This window comes from Mustela nivalis (genome assembly GCF_964662115.1).
Source record: "Mustela nivalis genome assembly, chromosome: 16".
Taxonomy (NCBI): Eukaryota; Metazoa; Chordata; class Mammalia; order Carnivora; family Mustelidae; genus Mustela; species Mustela nivalis.
The window spans coordinates 4,347,003-4,368,828 of NC_139035.1; the positions used below are offsets into that span (position 1 = coordinate 4,347,003).

General features: G+C 44.0%; 1 long non-coding RNA gene across 1 annotated transcript in view; it reads left to right on the forward strand.

Annotated features, from left to right (window-relative positions):
• The first annotated feature begins 226 nt into the window (after nt 1-226).
• The window catches only part of LOC309849853, a 524,627-nt gene continuing 503,027 nt past the window's right edge, over nt 227-21,826 (forward strand). Inside the window, exon 1 of the long non-coding RNA XR_014303952.1 lies at nt 227-518. This is a non-coding gene — a long non-coding RNA (uncharacterized lncRNA). The remainder of the gene's footprint in view (nt 519-21,826) is intronic.

Consider the following 21,826-nt stretch of genomic DNA (forward strand, 5'->3'; position numbering starts at 1 on the left):
TTTAATAGAGAGGGGGAAGTTCTGAAAGACCGCTAGTGATGGGGAGATGATGCATTTAATTCTAGAAACACTGAACTTCAGTATCTACGGAGGTTGACTAGTTTTGGGATGCGTGGAATTAGTTTGGTTTTGAGCATGCTTAGTCGGAGGTCTAGGGGACATTTCTGTGGAGGTGCCCAGCTGGCAAGACTGATACACAGGGGAGACATCAGGGTCAAATGTACAGATTTGGATGTTAACTCACGTGTTTAAAGCTCTGAGAGGTGATGAAGAAGCACATGAACTGACAAAAGCAAGGGCTGAGGATTGCGCCTCGGGTTGTGCCCCGTTTGACAGATGGAAGGAGGAAGTAAAACCAGTGAAAGAGAAAGATGAGTATGCACCGTAGGGAAATTGTGACAATACAGCCTCTTGCATGCCAAGGCGGATAGATTTCTGAGAAGGTAGGCGTGGTTGCGAGTGTCTATGGCTAACAAGAGACCCGGAGCACGAAGGCTGAGCAAAAGCCATCTGACTTGGTGAGCAGGAGCCACTGGGGACTTGAGAAGATCGTTTCGGTGTAGTGGTGTGGACTGGAACTGAGTGCCTGTGATTAGGGAGTGATTTCGTAGTGAGGGAATGGGGGAGGGGGAGACAGACAACCTTTAAAAAAATGTAGACAGGAAGTGAAGAAGAAAAAGAACTCCACGATTAAAGTCATTGTTACCAAACGCTGGTGAAACAAACTTCAGGGTTCTTCACTGCTCTGGCCCTGAATTGCCTTGGCTTTTGTGATATTTGTGACAGTTATCAGCTTTTTAAAAATGTGCAGTTTGTCATAATTTCTCATTCTAAAGAGCTGTTCACTTTAGTAGCTGATTTCATGTTTGTGAATTTGTATTGTTTGTCCTAAAAGATGCTACTCAAATCCTCTAAGCTTCGGCTTGTCCAAAGGCTTCAGACCCCTCCCACCTTCAGTTCCTCCCCAGCAAGGATCTATGTTTGTGGAACAGATTCACCAGTTAGGGGATTTCTTTTCACCTGTCTTCTTGGGTCCAAGAACAGTTTTTGTAGAGATGATTTCTAACTCATGTTAGAACATGTTAGCATGGTGATCGTGACCAAGCAGATCTAGCAGTAAAGTTGGCCTGAATGTTGAGAGGGTGCTTAATTTTGGCTCCCCTCAGTGTTGGCCTTTCTTCCTTTCCTTTAACCTTCTGGTAGCACAGACTGGCTGATCAGGTTAGCTGCTAATACTTTGGAAGCTAACTTAATGGGTGGGACTGAATGAGACGTTGGGTTCTTTGTCTTCTTGAAGCTCTATATTTGTTTCAAAGAGCAGGACTTCAAGAACAAGGGAGGCAGGGCTGGAAGGATCAGCCGGTATCTGGGACCAGCAGGATAACGGGAGGCAGGGAGAGAACGGCCGTAGGAATGAGGTGAGGAGCTCTGACGAAGAATAAGGGAGACTATGAGGATAAGGGGTAACTATCTCTCAAAACAGAGAGGTTTTGTCCAGATAAGGGATCTGGGGCTGCAGGTGGCTGGATTTTCTGGATTTGGCCAAGGGCACAAGCCCAGACTCACAGGACAGGGAGAGAGTTGAAGTTGTACCTGAGAGGACATGAGAGAGAGAAAGAGAGAGAGAGAAGTGCGAAAGGTGAGGTGCTGTCAGGGGTGAGGCGAGTGTGGCTGCCTCAGAGACACCTACAGAGCTCCCCACTCACAGGAAGAGCCTGTTTGATCACTGACTCATCGTGGGCCTGCTTTTCCTGTGCTTGTTTCCCCTTCTCTAAGACAAGAATCACCACAACGGGCTACAGGGAGGAAAAACTAAGAAAAATAGACCCAAAACATGAGTGGTAGGTAACCTTCTTCTGTGGTTTCTATGGTAATAATCTTGGACTGAAGTTAAAAAAAAAACAAACACCTATATAAACTGCATTTCCCTTGCCTGTAATTGAGGTGATACTAATAGGCTTGTATTTGGTGAAGAATTCCCAAGCAATACATCCCAGACATTTCTGTGTGTAAGAATTACCTCGGGATCTTATTAAAATGCCATTTCTGATTCAGGAGGCCTGGGGTGGGGTCTGAGAGTCTGCGTTTCTAATCATGTCCCGGGCGCGCTGATGCTGCCAGTTGGGGCCCGTACCTGAGCAGCAAGTTTCGAAGGAATGAACGTGACAAGCATTTGGGGTTTTTCTTCTCTCCTCAGCAGGGGAAGTAAGTTCTAAGAATTGGGCATGTGGGCACAGACCTTGGTAGGGACTGAGGATCAGGATACATAATTACACTAGAATTTAATCTCCAGGAGATTAAGGTTCTTTTCTGTCTTCTTCACCAACATTTCTGAGTTCCTGGCACAGAGTTAGAGCTCAATCATTATTGAAAGGAGAGAACTCGTCCTTGCTTGGGAGAGTAGGTTAGCATTCAGAGCCTCATTCTCCTATTCCTTCCCAGTTCTTTGGTTGTGTGGAGTCTATATACCTTTTCATTTTTTAGGAAAGTTGAAAATCTCTTCCTATACAGTTGCTCACAAGAATAGAGGAACAGGAGACCTATGTGAGAGGAGAGGGAAAATGGGTCCTAAGACTTGAACTTCTACTTTAATAGTCAAGTCCCTTTTGGATTTGCCTTTTTTTTTTTCCATGTAGAGCCATGTAGAATAGATGTTTTCCTATTTCTCTGGAACTGGTAAGGTTCCTGAACACATTCATTCATTCATTCATTCACCTATGGGGGTGAACCCTTCTAGGGATTGGAGATAATTGGTGAACAAAGAAAACCTCTACCCTTGTGGAGCTTTTATTACAGCTGGTGGAGACAAATTAAATGAGTGAGTGTATGTTATAAGGTCATAAGGGGAGATGTAGATGAAGGTAGACAAAAACGACAAGGGAGGCATAGATTAAGGTAGAAGAATTATGAGAGTATGAGGGGGAAGGAGGTTGTAGTACTAAAAAGGGTGGTCAGAGTGAGTCTTATTGAGAGAATGACCTTTGAGTAGAGACTTGGGGAGAGTGAGGCAATGAACCAGGCAGACTTTCTGGTCTTGCCTGCTGCCAGGTGGAGGTGACAGCTGGTGCAGAGGACCTAAGATAGCAGTGTTACTGGAATGTTCTCAGGATAGCAGGAAGTTCGGTGTCGAGAATGAAGTGAAAGCTGAGGAGTGTGGTCGGGAGTAAGCCCCTCGTGTCATCCCCTTTCTTTGAACTGTCCTTCTTATTCAGGATGGTGGTGCTTTGTTCTTTCCCAGACTTATTTGGAATGGATGGTCAAATAGTTTTCTTTTACAAATATGGGATTCTGACTGAACTGAATCATAGCTTTCTTTGTATCTGCATTCTAGACTGCTTGTTCTTGGGAAGGGAGTGCAAGCATAGAGAAGGAGTCCATTCATTCATTACTTTAGAAGACAGACATGGTTTGGTAGGAGGATGAGGCTTAAGATTAAGTTCTGGCTGACCCTGCGACCTTGGCAGAACACCTCACTTTTACATTTTATTTGTAGAATGAGATGCCTGGGTTTGATAATCTCTAAAGGATCTTTGGTGGTGACATTCACTTCTCAATTTTACCAAAGTCTCTTATTAACCCAGTCAGTACTGTGTTAGGTTCTTCGCCCTTCAAGAAGTTTACAGCCAAGTTGGTGAGAAAGATCGGTTGTATGAATGATCAGATGAATAGGTTTACTATTCATCTGATATGTTAGTAAGCTTACTAAGCTTAGTCAGTCATAGGCTTACTAAGTGTCAAGTGAAAGTTCCAGATAAACCCTGCTCCGAATTAAAGGAGGGGAAAATCATTATGGGATGAGGTCGTAAAAATCATTTCTGGAGAAGATATGGGTCAAGAGCTAGATTCACATCCCTTTATTTATTTGTTTATTTTATTTTATTTTTTTAGAGAAAGAGAGAGCATGAGTGAGTGGGGTGCAGGAGGGGCAGAGAGGGAGTCTGCAGCAGGCTCCATGCCCGGGGCAGAGCCCGATGTGGGGCTCCACCTTGTGACCCTGAGCTGAAGTCAAGAGTCTGACGTTCAACCCACTGGGTCCCACAGGTGTCCTGGATTCACTTCCCCTCAGAGATGGACAGGTGGACCAGGGGGAGAGACACGGACAAAGGCAAGGAACAGAAATGTCCTTGGTGTGCTCAGTTTGGCTGAGCAGATGTTCCATAGAGGAAGGTTAGGAACATGTTAACAGACGGGGCCTACGCATTCTTTTAGGATCACCTTTCAGTCTATAGCTGTGACCACACCCCCAGCACACTCCCCTGCCCACCCCCCTGCCAACAAACCTTTAATTTTGAGTCACTGAGAAGAAACAAAACTGAAAAATTATTTGTCCTTTTATGGCTCGCCACATGTACCTCTTTCCTGCTGCGCTGGTACTTACAAAGGGGCACAGCCAGAGATGGGCAGATAGAAGAGAGTCTGCAATACTATTTACGTAGACAGGGTCAGACTCTGGAGTCCTGCTCTGTCTCACTGGCTTCCTTCCCTGTGCAGAGGGAAGAAGATTTTACAGGTCACTGAAGCAGATAAATCCCCTTACTAATTAAGATATCCATGGCATATGCAATAGGTAGAGCTTCTCTTCACTTCCATAATTTTGTACCTTGCATATAGAGAAGGGATACAGAGGGCCTTGCTGCCTGACCCAGCCGGAGCCATTCAGACAATTCACAGGCAACATGCTTGGTCGCTGGGCGAGGCTGTAGGAGCGAGTACGCGTGTGCATGGGGGGTGCTGGAGTAAAGGAACATGGAAAGAAAAATGCTGAGAGGAGAGGAGCTGGGCTCTGTGCTCTCCCACAGCCACTCCCCTGGCCTCTGGGGCATTCTCCTAGTGATCGCTGCAGACCCTCCACCCTGACCCCTCCCAAGTGCACTTCCGTTCCTTTTTTTTTTTTTTTTAAGTATTTTACTTAATTTACTTATTTATTTGACATACACAGAGAGAGAGAGCACAAGCCAGGAGAGGAGCAAAGGGAGAGGGAGAAGCAGGCTTCCAGCTGAGCAGAAAGCCCGACATGGGGCTCGATCCCAGGACTCCGGGATCATGACCTGAGCCGAAGGCAGAGGCTTAACCCACTGAGCCATCCAGGCGCCCCTCAAAGCGCATTTCCTGTTACCTTCCAGAACTTCACGTGAGGACATTAGCCTCTGCTTATCTAATGCTAGGATGAGCCAGTTGTCAAAGTTGTTCCTCCAATCCCTGACCATTCATGTCCTAGCTTTACCTGTCTGAGCTCTCATTCTGAGTTGCCCAAAGCCCCTTTCCGCCCGAGGTAAAGAAAATTGTTTTTGTGTGAGCCCCTCCTGTGAAAATGCATTTCCGGCAGAGTGTTGTGGTCTGATCTGAAGATAGGCTTTGGTTGAGGTTTCAAGACTTTTCATAACGAACAAGGGCTATAAGTAGATGAGTTTTAGGCCAGAGTTGCTTTTGGTAATTTCTGTTAACTCCTAAACAGACAGCTGGGGGGATGGATGATTCATCTCAACGTGGCCTGCTGTCATTTTCCCATAATTGTGAGAGCTTATATGAAAGAGGAAAGTGGTAAGGATTATTGGTGAAATCGATCAGATAGACCACCTTCCCTGTCTTGTATGCTGTGGTTATAGCTGCTGGAGAGAAGCAGGTTTTTGTATTTGTTCTCTGTTTGATGGATTTCCCCTCCCACAAAGCCGGCTCCTCATTGTTTGCCCCTAATCCAGAGGGGGCGAAGGGCGGGGAAGGAAGAAAGAAAAACACAAACTCAGAACCTCCCTTTCCCCTCACCGTAACCACGACATTAAAAATCCAATTACCTTCTAAATAATCGTGGCCATATGTAAAGGACACTCCCTTGAAATGTCTTGACTGGAGGAATTTGTAGTGCTGTAACATGGTCGATGGTTGGATTCAATCTTTTCCTTCCCAAGGAAAACAGAACTCAGGTAATTTGCTTGTACATGTACCTTGTATACACTGATCGATAGTTATTTATTTATTTATTTATTTTTAAAGATTTATTTATTTATTTGACAGACAGAGATCACAAGTAGGCAGAGAGGCAGGCAGAGAGAGAGAGAGAGAGAGGAGGAAGCAGGCTCCCTGCTGAGCAGAGAGCCCGATGCGGGACTCGATCCCGGGACCCTGAGATTATGACCCGAGCCGAAGGCAGTGGCTTAACCCACTGAGCCACCCAGGCGCCCCTGATTGATAGTTATTAAATATAGAAATAGAAGCAAATATAAATGAAGTAGGTTCTTCCTAGCTGAGAGTATAGACGTGTTATTTAATTACGCCAGGAAGCAGAGTCCTACGTGTGGACCCGAATATTAGAGCCAGTGAGACTCCTGTTCTGAAATGGCCTGTGATGCCCGTGGGAGGAGAGTGAACAAGGATCGCCAAGATGGCGTGACTCTCATGGAGGGAGATAACCTGTGTTGAATGCAAAAAGCTCATGGAGGCCTTTCTTTAGGTTCGGTTTTATTTTCTTGGCCTTACTGAAGATCATCTGCGGTCATCTCAGCAGCACAGAGGCCTGTATTGTGGACGTTATGACGGTCTTCAGGAAAGAGGAGAAAAGCACCTCATGCTAGGGGTCCCCATACCCGAGTGGGAGTTTAGAGTCGCTAAGCGAGCTGGAAAACCACAGCGGGCGCATGTGTCGGTCGCGCGAGCTCAGTCGAGGCTCTAACTATCTAACGTACTCAAACTCAGTGTTGTAAATCAGGTCCAAAGATTTCTGAGACAACTTCAATTTGATTGACCTGTTTTTTTGTACAGAAGGAGGCAACTTTGCTGCCTTCCATGCACCTCAAAGTGAACATTCCTCAAGGTAAACTCATGACCCCTGTTCCCCTCCCTACCACCCATTCTACTTTCTTTGACCTGCATTTCGGTGAATGACGTTGTCCTCCAGCACGTTGCGTAGGTCAGAGATCGTGGTATCCTTCCTGGTCTCAGCTCTTGCTCCCCCCTCCCTCCAGCGCATCCTCAGGCCCACCCCGAAGCGCTCTCCAGCCCCTCCAGTATCTTCCCATCCTCGTTCTTTTCCACCCATTCTTCCGGCTCCACTCTTGAATTCCAATAACCCACTTGTCACCCAGCTGTTGGAATCTTCTTTTAAAATCACATATGATTGTGCCACTTTCTCCTTTGCTATGGCCTTTTATTGATCTAGCTTAGCCTCACATTCCTAACCCAGCTTGCCTCTGGATCTGCCCTCTGCCTTGGTGGCCGCACAAACTCTGTCACCGCTCCGGGCCAGCTGAACCTGCTGCTTGTTCTTCTCCTTCTTCTTATTTTTAGAGATTTTATTTATTTACTTAAGAGAGAGAGCATGAGAGGGGAGAGGGTCAGAGCGAGAAGCAGACTCCCAGCTGAGGTGGGAGCCTGATGCGGGACTCGCTCCCCAGACTCCAGGATCGTGACCTGAGCTGAAGGCAGTCGCTTAACCAAGTGAGCCGCCCGGGCACCCCGCTCTTTGCTCTTCTCTAGCCGGTACCTGACGGTTTTTAGTTCCTCCATGTACAACGGATGACAGAGAGTCTCCTGCTACCCGCAGACCGTCCCTTCACCTGGAAACTACCATTACTCCATCCCCTTTCCCTCCCCCTCAGCCACACACACACACATTCTTGGCTTAAATAACCTTCATTCACTACTCAGCTTGAATATCACTCTCTTCATGAAGGTCTTCTCTGATGTCCCGAACTCTACTAGACCTCCTAGTTGTGAGCTCCCATTATCTCCGGTATTTCCACACTAGAAATTTCTTAATTATTTGTGTTCTTTTATTTTGTGTGTGTCTTCCCCACTGGGCTGTACATTCCATAAGGGACAGTTCTTTTTCTTTTCACCACTGTGGACCCAGTGCCTGGTGGTGTGCCCGGCACACAGGAGACGCCCTAAAAGACAGTTTCTTCTTCATGTTGACTTCCTGTATCAGGATGGTTTTGCCAGCAAGTAGCAGAATTCTCAGATTCAAATATGCCTTGAAAATACAGTTTGGACTTCTTTCACTTCTCTGAAAGTTCAGAGACAGGGTAGACTTCTTGGTTAGTATTGATTTAACAACTCAGCCAGGTCCTGTAGGAACTCGACAAGAGTGTCTTTTCTACTGTGCTGGCTTCTTCTTGGCTCACTTTCCCTATGTGGTCATCAGTTGCCAGAGTCTGCTTCACGTCCAGCCAGGCGGAGAAGGAAGTGCCACAGACGTGTTACAGGGAATCAATGCTTAGGGCCTTCAGAACTGAGATGGCCCCACATGTGGGCTGTGGCACTCCCTTCCTCCTGGCACCACCAATTCGGCAATAATTTCAAAGACCCACAAGATCCCATGGAAACTAGCACTTAGATGGTATGCTTTACAGAAGATTTTTCAAATAAGATGTTGGCTGTTAATTCCTTAACTGGCTTCTGTACCCAGAGAGCTAGGAGAGACCAAAGAGACAGGCAGGCCACTCTGGATTGGTAGGTGGTAGGTTTCACAAGTACAGGAACTTACATAGGAGGCTGGTGTTGGGCAGCGGCAAGATGAATACATCTCTGAACCCCCACCCCCCAATGAATCTTAAGAGTTTATAGAGAGGCCTGAACTGGGCTCAGTCCCATAGACCGTCTAGATGGTCTCAACAACACCTTACTCCTCAAGGTGGTGTCCTTGAAAATGGGGCCCATGTAGGAACAGTGGGAAGAATGAACATTCCAAGGACTAGGGGTGGTGAGGACCCTCCAAGGACCTGGGTCCCATCAGAGGGTCAGCCAGGGGTCATGTTCTCTTGATGACCTCCTTCAGCATTGGCTACTTCACCTTTTCTGAAGTAGGTATGAGGACTTCTTGAGTGTTTGGCTGTTCTAGTAACTTCTGAAATACCACCTTACTGGAATAACATGGAGGCGCTTAGGCTCTGAAACAGTCCCTCACATGTATTTTGTCCTTTAGGTAACAGGCTTGAATTTGAGTATTCCAAGTTTTCACTTCATGTTTTAGCTAAGAAGAGCCTTAATACTCTTCCCAGAGTCTGCTGGAACCAATTGTTAACCCTCAGACTCTACTTTAACAAAACACTTAAATTCAGAAAAATTAGATATAAGGAGAGAAAGAGAGGGAGAGGGAGGGAGAGACTATAGATCTTGAGAGTAAATCAGGAGTTGACGTTGGGGATAAAAGAATTGCAGGTACTGTGACTAGGGCTTAATTCATGTTGAAGAAAGAACCTTGGAAAATTGAAGTAAATTAGGATCCTTGTTTGGTGGCTTTTGGGAAAAAAGAATTCCTGGCCAGATGCATGGGAATCAGGTTCTGATGTGTTTATAATTAGAGCTCATTCTCTCTGATATATCTATTTTTTATTTTCCTGCTTATAACTCGATTAGACCACATTGCTGTTCTTTTTTACCTGTATTCCTTTTGTTGTTCTTAAAGCAACTTAGCGCGTTAAAGATACTGGGAAAATTTGTTTCTTTTCAAGCAAAAGTTTTCTCTCCGAGGGGGAGGCAGAGGCGGGGGTCACTGGGGTATCCCCTCCTCTGCCGATTTCTGAGCGAGAAGACACCTACCTTAGCTGACAGGCCGAAAACAGACTGAACAGCTGGAGCTTGGGCTTTGATCTCCGCCGCCAAGTCGTGTTTCCCCATCGCACGTTTGCTGAGCGCTGATTTCCACTGCAGATAGAAGGTGTCTAAGCATGTCACTCTTTCCCTTTGTTTGTCAACTTTTACTTTTTGTTCAGTCAGGCAACCCCATGGGGGTGGAATCGCATTCGTTGTTCCAAGTAATGCATGATCAGACAACTTGAGGAGGGTTGCAGAGTTCTCGGGGCAGAAAGTAATCGTGTCTCTGGGGGTTCCTCAGCTGCACACCTGATGGGTATTTTCCACGTTAGTTTTGGAGGCTGAGCTCTCTCTTTCATGGGGTTGGGGGGCAAGGTGCGGGGGAGAAGACGTGAAGAAACTGCTTCTTTCTGTTCTGCTGGTCTAAGCGTTTGTCTGTAAGGTCAGCTGCAGAAAGCTCCAGAGAGTCACGGCTTGGAGGTCTGCACCCAGCCCTCTCCCGACACTCCTACACAGGAATTGAGTTGACACAGCAGACTGGCTGATTTGGGTAACTTCTTCCTTTATCTTTGCTCTGTGTATGTCCCTTCTGAAGCTTCAATCTCAACAGGAGAGGCTGCATTTCTTTTTTTTCTTTTCTTTTTTTTTTTTTTTAAAGATTTTATTTATTTATTTGACAGACAGAGATCACAAGTAGGCAGAGAGAGAGGAGGAAGCAGGCTCCCTGCCAGGCCAAGAGCCCGATGTGGGGCTTGATCCCAGGACCCTGGGATCATGACCTGAGCCAAAGGCAGAGGCTTTAACCCACTGTGTCACCCAGGTGCCCCAAGAGAGGCTGCATTTCTTAAGTGAGCTCTTTTCTGTAGTCAAATAGTTGGGCACTTTGGGGTTGAAGAAAGAAATGATCAGAAAATGCAAACCTGTCTCATTGCGTAGAAATGATTCTTCTTTTATATTTGCTACTTATGCCCCAAGATTGATAAGATAGAGTAAAATTTCTTTATACAGTTGAAAAATTAAATTCAATCTGAAAAGGGTTAATCATAGCTTTTTTTTTTGAAGTAGGTTTCATGCCCATCCTGGGTCTCAAACTCATAACTCCAAGATCAAGAGTTGCATTTTCCACCAACTGAGGCAGCCAAGTGCCCCTGACAATAGCTTTCAAGAGACATGCTGGTTCACGTAATTCATATGGCCCTTCATTTTCATCCAGCAGCCAAACTGATCTTTAAAAAACAAAATAGATTACACCATTTCCTTGTATTAAACCCTTTAATTTTTTTCTCTTGCTCTAAAGATAAAATTCAAACTCTTGACCATGGCCTTTCTGAGCTCTACTGTCTGACCACTGCCTGCCCCGACCAGCTTCACGTTGCAGCCACACTGGACCCTTCAGTTCCTGAACCACCACACTCTCGTAATTCAGGGCCTTTGCACACACCATTTCTTCTTGAAAAGCTTCTCTTTACTTGGATTCTCTACATGGTTGTTTCTTTGCACCCTTTGGGTCTTGGGCCGTCTTCTCAGGCCTTCCACAACCACACTAATAAGATCCCACTAGGAACATCAGGGTGGCTCAGTCAGTTAAGCGTCTGCCTTCAGCCCAGGTCATAATCTCAGAGTCCTGGGATGAAGCCCCATGTGAGTCTCTCTGCTCAGCAGGCAGCCTGCTTTTCCCTCTGCCCTGCCTCTGCCACTCCCCCTGCTTGGGCTCACTCTCTGTCTCTGTCAAATAAATAAAATAATAATAAAAAAAGATCCCTCTATTATTTTCTATTTCTCTATTACTATCTTACAAGGACTATGAGCCATAAGGACTATGCTTGTTCTTTTTTTCTCCCTCTTTCTTTTGAGATACACAAGTTGACCTAGCAGAAATAATTATTTATAGGTAATTTTTTATATTATGGTACAGTTTACATAAAATGAGGAACTATTTTAAATGTTCAGTTTGATGAGTTTTGACAATATATACACTCGTGTCAGCACCACTCATAGTGAGAGATGGAATGTTTTTAATCATTTGTGAAATTTCCCTCATGTCCCGTTCTGATCAGAGGTAACCACTTTCTTAAAAAAAAAAAAATTCTTTATTTGAGAGACAGAGAGAGCGAGCAAGCGAGTGAGCAGGGGGCAGGGCAGAGAGAGAGGGAGACAAGCAGACTCCCTGCTGAGTGGGGAGCCTGACGTGCTCTATCTCAGGCCTTTGAGATCAAGACCTGAGCTGTGATGAATTGTCAGAAGCTCAACAGACTGAGCCACCCAGTGCCCCGAGAAGTCACCACTCTCCGACTTACGTTGTCATCCATTAGTTTTGCCTATTCTCGGCCTCTTTCTTTCAACATAATGCCTGTGAGAGTCATTCATGTTGTTGTAGCTACATGATAGATACATGTAGTTAACACGTAGATAAATCAGAAATTTATTCCTTCTGTGGCTGAGTAGCATTCCATTGCATGAATACACTAAAAATTCTTTCTTCCTTTTCTTGTTGCTGGCATTTGGGTTGTTTCCTGTTTTTGGCTATTATGCATAAGGCCGTTAGGAACATTCTTTTCTCAAAAGCCTTTTTATTATTGAACTATAGTTGACACGCATGTAATGAACATTCTTGTATGAGTATTTTTATGCACACATGTATTCATTTCTCATGGGTAGATGCCTAGAAAGGGAACTGCTAAATCCAAGGGTGGGTGTGTATTTAACCTGAAAATGACCAGAAAGTTGTCCTTGTTTGTCTCATTCATAAGATACAGCCAATTTCTGTTTCAGGGCCAGACACATAGTAGTTACTTACTTACTATGTCTTTACTGAATGACTGAATGCTCTTTTTAGTGTTCTGACTTCCTGAGAAGCATCTGTCCCTTACTCAAGGGTGGCATTTTTATTATGAAGTTATGATCTTAAGGAAAAACTCAAACCATCATCCTGATCAACAGTCTTTGGCACAGGACAGTGTGCACAGGACAGTTTTGAAATTAAGCCACAGCCTCAGCATTTTGGTTTGTTCTTTTGCCTCCTCCTCCTTGTCCTCCTGCTCCTCCTTTTTGGTTGCCCACTGCTCCCTAAGCAGAAGACCATTCTTATCCTTCTTGTCCTGTGCTAGCAGAAGTCAAACCCTTGTGTAGGCTGTGGTTACAGTTTCTCCTCCCAAGAGATCAGGGTACTTTCTAAGGAGTAACTCAGTCATTTAGCACCTGCTGAGAAACCAATGGGTAGAATATGCCCAGGGTCTTCAGAAGGTCAAAGGCAGGACTGAACTTAGACCACTCAGCTCTCCTTATGCTTTATTAGGAACTCACTGAGAAAACTCATTACTTCCTCTCAATAGCAGTGAGTCAGACAACGGATATTTCATGCAGAGTAAAGTCTCAAGGAGTCTCATTCCTGCTTTAAAGTAACCCACATGAGGTCACACTTTTCACTCAGAACCTCAATTCCTTTGATTTTCCTGGAAGCCTTTGGGAAGCCTTGGGAAGCTTCTGGGAGATTCCATGAGGTGAGTGAACCTGGATGTGGGGGGATGGGAATGAGGCTGGGAGAGGGAGGAATAGCGTGGTGGATAGGTGGCAGTTACATTGATGAAAAAAAAAATCAGATGCTGGTTTGGTGAGTAACTCCTCAAAAGGCAAAGTCCTTCTGCAGTTCATGAATATTTGCATAACTGCTCATTAAGGTTTGGGAGAACTGAATCACCGGGATGTCATGGGGCAGCTTATTTCTATTAAGACTGGTGGAATCTTTCTGTGGTGGGCATGGCTTGCCTGGGCCCCCATAACAGCTTATAACATCCGGTAAGAAGCTCCTTCATTTCCAGAGTTTGATTAGGGTTGCAGGGCTCATGAAGACCAATGACTCAGGAAGCTTCTACAAGTTGATGGAGGAAATAGAGATACTATTAAAGATCTTCCTTTCCCCAGGATAGGAGAGACCTCTTCAGGGCTTCAGTATTCTTCAAAGCCATTAAGAACAATTTGTTCATAATTCTCACTCTTCCTACTTAAGAAAATGTCATATCAACTTGTAATTAAAAAAAAAAACCAACCTATAGCACAGGATAGCTAAAGCCGTATAGCAGAAACTATTTTAAGGGAAAAGAGATAGTTATACACCAAAACTGGGATGATATTTTCAGTTATATCAGATACTGCTTTTAGCTGTGCTCTTCATGGCAGCCTTAGCAAACAACAAAAACTAAGAAAACACACAGAGAGACACAGTTCTTGTTATTTGATAAAGAGAATCATAAAAATCTATTTGGAGTGTATTTTTGTAACATTGAATTCCAGAGAGAAATCAGTGGGTTTCATTATAAAGAATGATGTGTAAAAAAATGGGCATGTCACCAGAGACATTTTTTGCATAAGTGTCTTTTACTTCCATGATTGTTCAAAATCTGAGGGCATAATAATAAGTTGTGGCCACTGAATGTATTCCTATGGAGACCTAAGCTAGTATGTTGTATTTAAAGACTATTTAATTTGACAAGAATTAGAATATTGAGTTGTTGGAGTTCTTAACTTTCTTATGCTATGTGCCTCTTATTTTTTTAGGATATTTTATTCATTCATTCATTCATTCATTCATTCAGAGAGAGCAAGAGGAGGGGCAGATGGGAGGGGCGGAGGGAGAAGGAGAGAGAATCTTGAGCCGACTCCAAGTGAGCTGAGTGCAGAGCCCAACATGGGGCTTGATTTAAACTCTAAGGTCATGACCTGATAAACAGTAAATAACAAGATATATTAACTGGTCTACAAACTACCATAGTTGAATAAAGCAATGAATGTAAATGGTTTTTTAACATATTTTAAAAACTGTAATGCCCTTCAGTGGACGAATGGATAAAGAGGACATGGTCCAGGTCCATATACACTATGGAGTATTACGCCTCCATCAGAAAGGATGAATACCCAACTTTTGTATCAACATGGATGGGACTGGAGGAGATTATGCTGAGTGAAATAAGTCAAGCAGAGAGAGTCAATTATCATATGGTTTCGCTTATTTGTGGAGCATAAGGAGTAATACAGAGGACATTGGGAGATGGAGAGGAGAAGGGAATTTGGGTAAACTGGAGGGGGAGATGACCCATCAGAAACTGTGGACTCTGCGTGACAATCTGAGGGTTTTGGAGGGAAGGGGAGTGGGAGGTTGGGTGAGCCTGGTGGTGGGTATTAAGGAGGGCACATATTGCATGGAGCACTGGGTGTGGTGCATAAACAATGAATTCTGGAACACTGAAAAGAAATTAAAAAAACTAATGTGATAAGAAAAATATCTGTGATTTCTATTAGCAGTCACATTTTGAGTACATTGGAACAAGTACACTGAGTACTTGGAAAGTGGTTCCAACGTCCCATTAAAGTTGGAGAGCCATTTATTTATTTATTTATTTATTTAAAGATTTTATTTATTTATTTGACAGAGATCACAAGTAGGCAGAGAGGCAGGCAGAGAGTGAGAGAGAGGAGGAAGCAGGCTCCCTGTGGAGCAGAGAGCCCGATGCGGGGCTCGATCCCAGGACCCTGGGATCATGACCCAAGCCGAAGGCAGAGGCTTCAACCCAGGCGCCCCAAGAGAGCCATTTATTTTGATGAGAGGAAAAACTTGGTTGACTCTTGCTAATCAAATTAAATCTAATTCCATTCCCCCCATCTTCCCTCTCAGGCAGACAAGATAATCTCTCCTTTCACCTACTAATATCCACACTGCCCTGGCATTTGGGGCTTTTATTGGGCTAAGTGGAAGGTTAGTGTTTCTTCATCTTATTATTATTAGGCAGTTATTAGCAAGGAAACATGGTAGACAACAGACTGGAGTTAATTTGCAGAAGCCTCATGCCATCCTCTTTAGTTTATAAGAAAGAGAAGTAACAGAAGCAAGTTCTCCTGAGTATGATCCTGAGTATGTGAGTGTGCTGGCGGGATTTCTACTCCTGGGTATCTACGGGTCAAACTTTTTATATTTATATAGCTTATATTTTAAACTACATTTATATTATCTGAGAGAAAGAGTTGTAAAGCCAACTTCCAAATAATTTATATTGGTTTTTAAAAGCATGGCCTCTAGCGTATTGCTTTTTTCTTCCCTCAGCAAGTTTTTCACCAATATAAAAGTTCCTTTTTTCCATTTCATGAAGACATTCTGTGAGGCATGAATTAAGCAGTATGAAACAACCTCGTTCACCACAAAAGTTTTCTAGAGCACTTTTCCATGCTATTTTTAGTCCGTGCTATTTCTGTTCATTCCCAGGTCATCCCAAACTACACTAAAAAGATCTCTCCCTACCCAGCCATCTCTCCGGTCATATTCCACATACCATGATCAGAAATAAAGCATCCTTAAATGTAAATCATTTCGATAGATAAGACACTGTTTGAACACACAATGAAATCCACAAGATGGGAGTGAATTATAGGAACCCCCTGGAGGAGCAAATATAATAAAAGTTAAAAACACAACACCAGACCTTGAAAATTGTTTTTTTTTTTTCCCTTCTTGAAGCCAAAATAATTGATGGTTTCAGAATTTCTCTTTGATCTCTTTCACCTACAAAGAGAACATTTACAATCGCACCGAGATGGGCGCCTGGGTGGCTCAGTTGGTTGAGCGACTGCCTTCGGCTCAGATCATTGATCCTGGACTTCTGGGATCGAGTCCCGCATCAGGCTCCCAGCTCCTTGGGGGGTCTGCTTCTCCCTCTGATCTTCTCCTCTCTCATGCTCGCTCTCACTCATTCTCTCTCAAATAAATAAATAAATAAAATCTTAAAAAAAAAATCACACCGAGCTGGGCTCTTCTACCACCATTCAGGTCCACTTACTATCAGACACATTGCTATGGACTTGTCATGTGAGGAACATTTTCACTGACATTTCAGTAATTTAAAAACTGGCTAGAGAGCATTTAAGTCAGACAGTGGCCATTTTTGGGGGGCCATTGTGATTTAAAGGAAGGAGGCCTACATCCTGGAGAAACCGTCTTTTTCAGACTGACGACAGTTCCTTTCTATTTGTCTTCTGACTGGTCTCCTTTCCTATTTTTCCAGTGTAGACTCTTGATCTTAAGAATTAGTTGATCCACATTACCCTGTAAACCTTTGTGATTTTGTTGGACTAATGTTACAGCATCACTTCAAAGTATAGTGTCTTAAACTGTGACCTACAAATTTAGTATCTGTAAACCAGCTGCAAGGCCAGTGAGAAGTCTGCCAACTTCCATGCTCTTAGGCATACTGCCTGAGTCAGGCTGGGAGATGAATCTCTGCTCAGATTTTAATGAAACCCAGAAGCTGATAGTATCACTTAGTTACTTCTTTTATTTCATGATGTTCACAGTTTCTTTGAGAAATTCACTTATCAACTGCCGAATTAGAGCAATTTTGAACCACACAAAACTAATGAGAATCTACCTTCACTGGCAATTGACTGGTTTCTACTATTTTCTATGATCTCCATAGATTGCCAGTTCTTTCTGCTTATCTGGATTTAGTGAGTCTAGAATTGGAATATTGCCTAGGACAACTCAATATTAGTCAAGGAGATTATAAATTTAAATCTTTTTACACTTTTTGGGGGTAAAGGCTGTGGAGGGAAAGTGGAAAGAGCAGTGGTGTATTGCTGAGCTAAATGTGGTTCAAGGGGCTACTCTGTTGTCCAGAGTAAGGGAGGTGATCTTCTTTCATAGTAGTTAGACTGCACTTGGAGCTCAGTGTGTAGTTCAGTAAGTCTCATATGGGAGTGTTCTGGACAAACTGGCATGACCAGCAGAGGATGAGCAGCATGCCTAATGAGATTTTGGAATGCTTAGGCAGGTAGAGTGAAAGAATTAGAGTGTACATGCGACCTGAAGAAGAGCAGAGTAACAGGAGACATTACAAACATCTTCAAGTCATTAAAGGACTGTGACCTAAGAAGGTTTAGTTTTGCCCCATGTGACCTCAGTGGCAAACCGAGGGCCCATGGGTGGAAGTTCTCTAAGGAGACAGAGTTGGTTTTTTTTTTTTTTTAAGATTCATTTATTTATTTGACAGAGAGAGATTACAAGTAGGCAGAGAGGCAGGCAGAGAGAGAGAGAGGAGGAAGCAGGCTCCCTGCTGAGCAGAGAGCCGGATGCGGGACTCGATCCCAGGACCCTGAGATCATGACCTGAGCCGAAGGCAGCGGCTTAACCCACTGAGCCACCCAGGCGCCCCAGGAGACAGAGTTTTCTTCAGTAAAAAGAAGAGTATTTTTTTAACCACTTCAAATTTTCTGTATACAAAGTATTTTGCTTTGGAGCATAATAAGTTCACCATCACTGAGGTTATTCAAGCATAAATAGGACAGCAATTAAGAGTTCTGTCGTAGGAGAGATTCCAGCAAGGAAGGCTTGATCAATTGACCTCAAGTTCTTTTACAAACCTTGAGGTTATGTTTTAGGAAATTCAGTCTTGTAATCCGATTTATAGAAATTTGCGAAACTGATGAAAAGAAATAATGCATGGTGGGAAAAAGGTGGGTTTGGGCGCTGTTACTTGGTCTCTAATATACCAGGGTTGTGACTTTATATTTTGGGTCAGCTAGAAAATAAAGGTTTTGAACAAACTGACTTTCAAGCCTGCTCAGCATTAACACTGTGATTCCGAGAAGGTGTCCACCCCTGTCTTGTTCTTCTACTTAAAGTCTGTCTCCATAGGACCATCTCTTCATTGACCATCTAGGGATTTAGAAGCTCAGCAGCAGTGACCTCTTCTGATGGATTCCCCTGTGTACCTCTAGGGAGCACACCAGCTGCAGGTTTAAAACATCAGTTGGTTGTTACTTCAGCAGAGTAGGTCTCTACAGAGAGGTAGGTCAGAAGAGTCCCAAAGGTTGCCCAGCAGACACAAACCTACTTCCAGTGTTTGTTACAAGAGATTCTTCAAGTCAACTGATTTCCATAACTCAACAGTTGTACTTAATATACTATGATAACTATTCACAGAGTCTAAGTCTATGTTAGGATTAAGTTACTGATTTGTAGACTTTTTTACTTATCCCCTAGAGCCATGTCTAACACCACTGCCCCCACCCAAGGCACTATTTCCTTCCCTCTTGGCATAAGCTGTGTTGGTTCCACTTAAAGGTTCATTTTTCAGTCTTCCTCTACTCATGCCTCTACAGGGTTTTCTACCCTCACTCCTCCTCTCCCTCTTTCTTCACTGTAATGTGGTGGAAAAATGCAGAGAGACTCCTCTTGTGCTATGGTCTGAGGAGACCTATTCTAACGTACAAACAGAAAACCAAATATAATGATTGAAAAAGATAGTTGAAATTATTTTGAATAGTCAGTGAAACATGTAATAAAACCCACATCAAAAGCCCAGCTGTTGGGGTATACCTTTCAAATTCCATTAACTGCAGAGGCCATGTGCAGCAAGGGAGGTCATGAGGTGGAGATGTGTTTAAAGAAAGATAGAAAAGGTCAGAGTGATAGTGGGGAAAAAATAAAATAGTAAAGTAAATAACAAGTTTGAGAGAGTGAGAATCTTTCCATTGCAGAGACGAAAATGTTTAGCTCCCAAGAGACATTCATGACTTCTTATTGTCATCTTACTTTGTGAGAAGATTTTTTTTTTTTTTAAGATTGTATTTGTTTATTTGACAGAGAGACACAGTGGGAGAGAGAACACAGGTAGGGGGAGTGGGAGAGGGACAAGCGGACTCCCTGCTGAGCAGGGAGCCCAATGGGGGGCTCCGTCCCAGGACCCTGGGATCATGACCCGAGCCAAAGGCAGATGCTTAATGACTGAGCCACCCAGGCGCCCCTGTGGGATGATAAGTTTGGAAAATCTTTCTGGGGGGTCACCCTGGAAGGTCACTGGGAAGTATTCACTTGATTTTCCTTTCCCTTCCTCCAGCACTTCCTCCAAAGTTTTTTGTTCTCATGATTGTTTGTGTGTTTGTTTTTGGATCATTAATTCCTGCAGTTGGCCCTTGGGTGATTTTACAAGTTTGGTTAAGTGGGCAGAGAGCAGTCTGAGCATTTTGGGGACTGGGACATTTGGGAATCTTTTCCAGGTAGAATCCGAGGGGAGACTGAGAAGTTCCAAAATGGCATCACACAGGTGGCTCGGCGCTGCTGTGGGTGTGTTGTGATCAGCCTCCAACCCTCTTGGCACATGTACTGTCAGCATAAGTTTACAAGGCCACATTGTCACATTTTTTGCTTGGACTCTGCTTTTCCAGGCAATGTCAATGACTAGACAAATATTTCTGTGATATCATCGGAGATCCAGAAGAGACTGCATCTAGGTAAAGGGAACGATTGAAAATCCTCCGTGAAGATGTGTGATCAGTTCCTGGGCTGGGAGTCATTCCGGATGTCACCTCTGAAATCAGATGGAACCATCTTATTTGCTCATGTGAGCTCAGATTGTCAGTCTAGTCACATCTGAGCCCTGAGAGTATGCATTTAGATGAGGAGTTACGGAAAGCGCGATGATTAAGGGAAAGAATGTAGCAGCAGCTCCTCACTAAGGCCAGTGGGGAAAAAGGTGTTTCCCGCCCTGTGGAATGTTGGTGCGCGAAGTTTGTGATTTGTGATTAATAGCTAAGGTTTTGTAGCCAGAGAGTTCTGGGTCAAATTTTCTTACAAAGGGTATGGCACTGGATAATTTTCAGTCTCCCCTTTTATTAGTCCCCGTCTTCTTACGTCTAAAACAGAGATAATACTGGTACTTCTGTGTAATGGTGTAGATGACTTTGGTTGTGAAAAACAGAAAACTCAAGCTAGATTAAGGGGAATGAATTGGCTTGTGTATCTGTGGGCTTGAAGTAGGTCTCCCTTCGCTTGTTTGATGCAGACACTCACAGTGTCATCAGACCTCTGGTTTCATTTCTTTACAGGTCTCTTGGTGTGTCTTCCCTCTTTTATCAGCTATGCCCTCTGGCCGTCTTGCCTTGGGGAAGGAACAATCGTTGTGGCAGTTCTAGATCTTACAACCCACTATCTAAAAGTTGGGGGTTTCTCTTCTGGTAGTTCCCATGGAAGAAAGAAGAACCTTCTTTCCAAAAAGTACAGGCAAATGTCATCTTATGCCTCAAATGCTTGAATTAGCTTGTGTAGACACACAGAGCAGTCACTGGGCCAGCGGGGTGGGATGACAGACCCAAGTGTCACTTCCAAGAGGTAAGGCTAAAGTCAAACCGCTTTCAACCACCACATGAAAGGTATAGGAGAGGCCGTTTCCTCCAAGGAAAATATGCACGTTGTTGCAGAAAGAAGGGAGAAAATGATGCTTCGTGACCAGTGGGGTGGTTCTAAATGTCTTAGCAGAGTGACAACCCTAGGAGGGACTAGATAAAGAGAAGTGATGATGATTATGTTGGTATCATCTGGACTCACTGTCTGCCTCGAAGGGCCACCTCACCCTTCATTCTTTCATCTGAAATGCCAGCGTCTCTTATGTAGCAAGTCTGGAGAACAGGATTTTCGCCTTAGCTCTGTGTCTGACTTGCTGCGTGGACTCTGCCAGACTTTCTGTCAGGCAGACATGAGGTTCAGATGAAAAGTATCCCTAGGCAACTTTGCAGAAATAAAGTGGACTTCTTCTTCCTTCGGTCCCTCTCAGGCACACTTACGTAAAGTTCTGGCCAGGATTCGGGGACCCGTCTGCCAGGTTCCTGTTTTAATTTAAAGACCAAAGTCTTCGACATCAGGCAGATCTGGATATGAACCTTAGCTCGGGTAGTGCTGTGATTGTGGGCGACTTCATTCTTTGAGCTCCAAGCTTCTTTACTATACAAGGGACGAGGCACTAAATAATATCTGATTTTCAAACTTGACTTCCATGAATGTGGTGGAGTTGGAATGAAGTACAAGTTCCAAGTTATACAGCGGTCGAATGACAGTGCGGTGACTTGTATTTAGAAATAGATGTTGATAGTGTCTTAATCACTTGTCTGATAACTACATATACTTCCGCCTCAGGAGTACTCATCAGACACTAACTTGAGAGCTTGGAAAATTACATTATGCGGACGTGTGCGATTATATCATGCTGTGAAACAAGAGGGCACATTTCTCTCTCCCGGATCAGGCTGATACTCATAGAGAGTTGCTATGAAGAACAAGTAAATAGGGGTGCCCGGGTGGCTCAGCTGGTTAAGTATCTGACTCTTGATATCGGCTCTAGTCACGATTTCAGGGTCATGGGATTGAGCCTTGTGTTGGGGGCTCTGAGCTGAGCGTAGAGCCAGCTTGGGATTGTCTCTCTCCTTCTCCCTCTGCCTTCCCTCATGTGCTCTCTCTTTGTCCTTCTCTTAAAAAAAACTC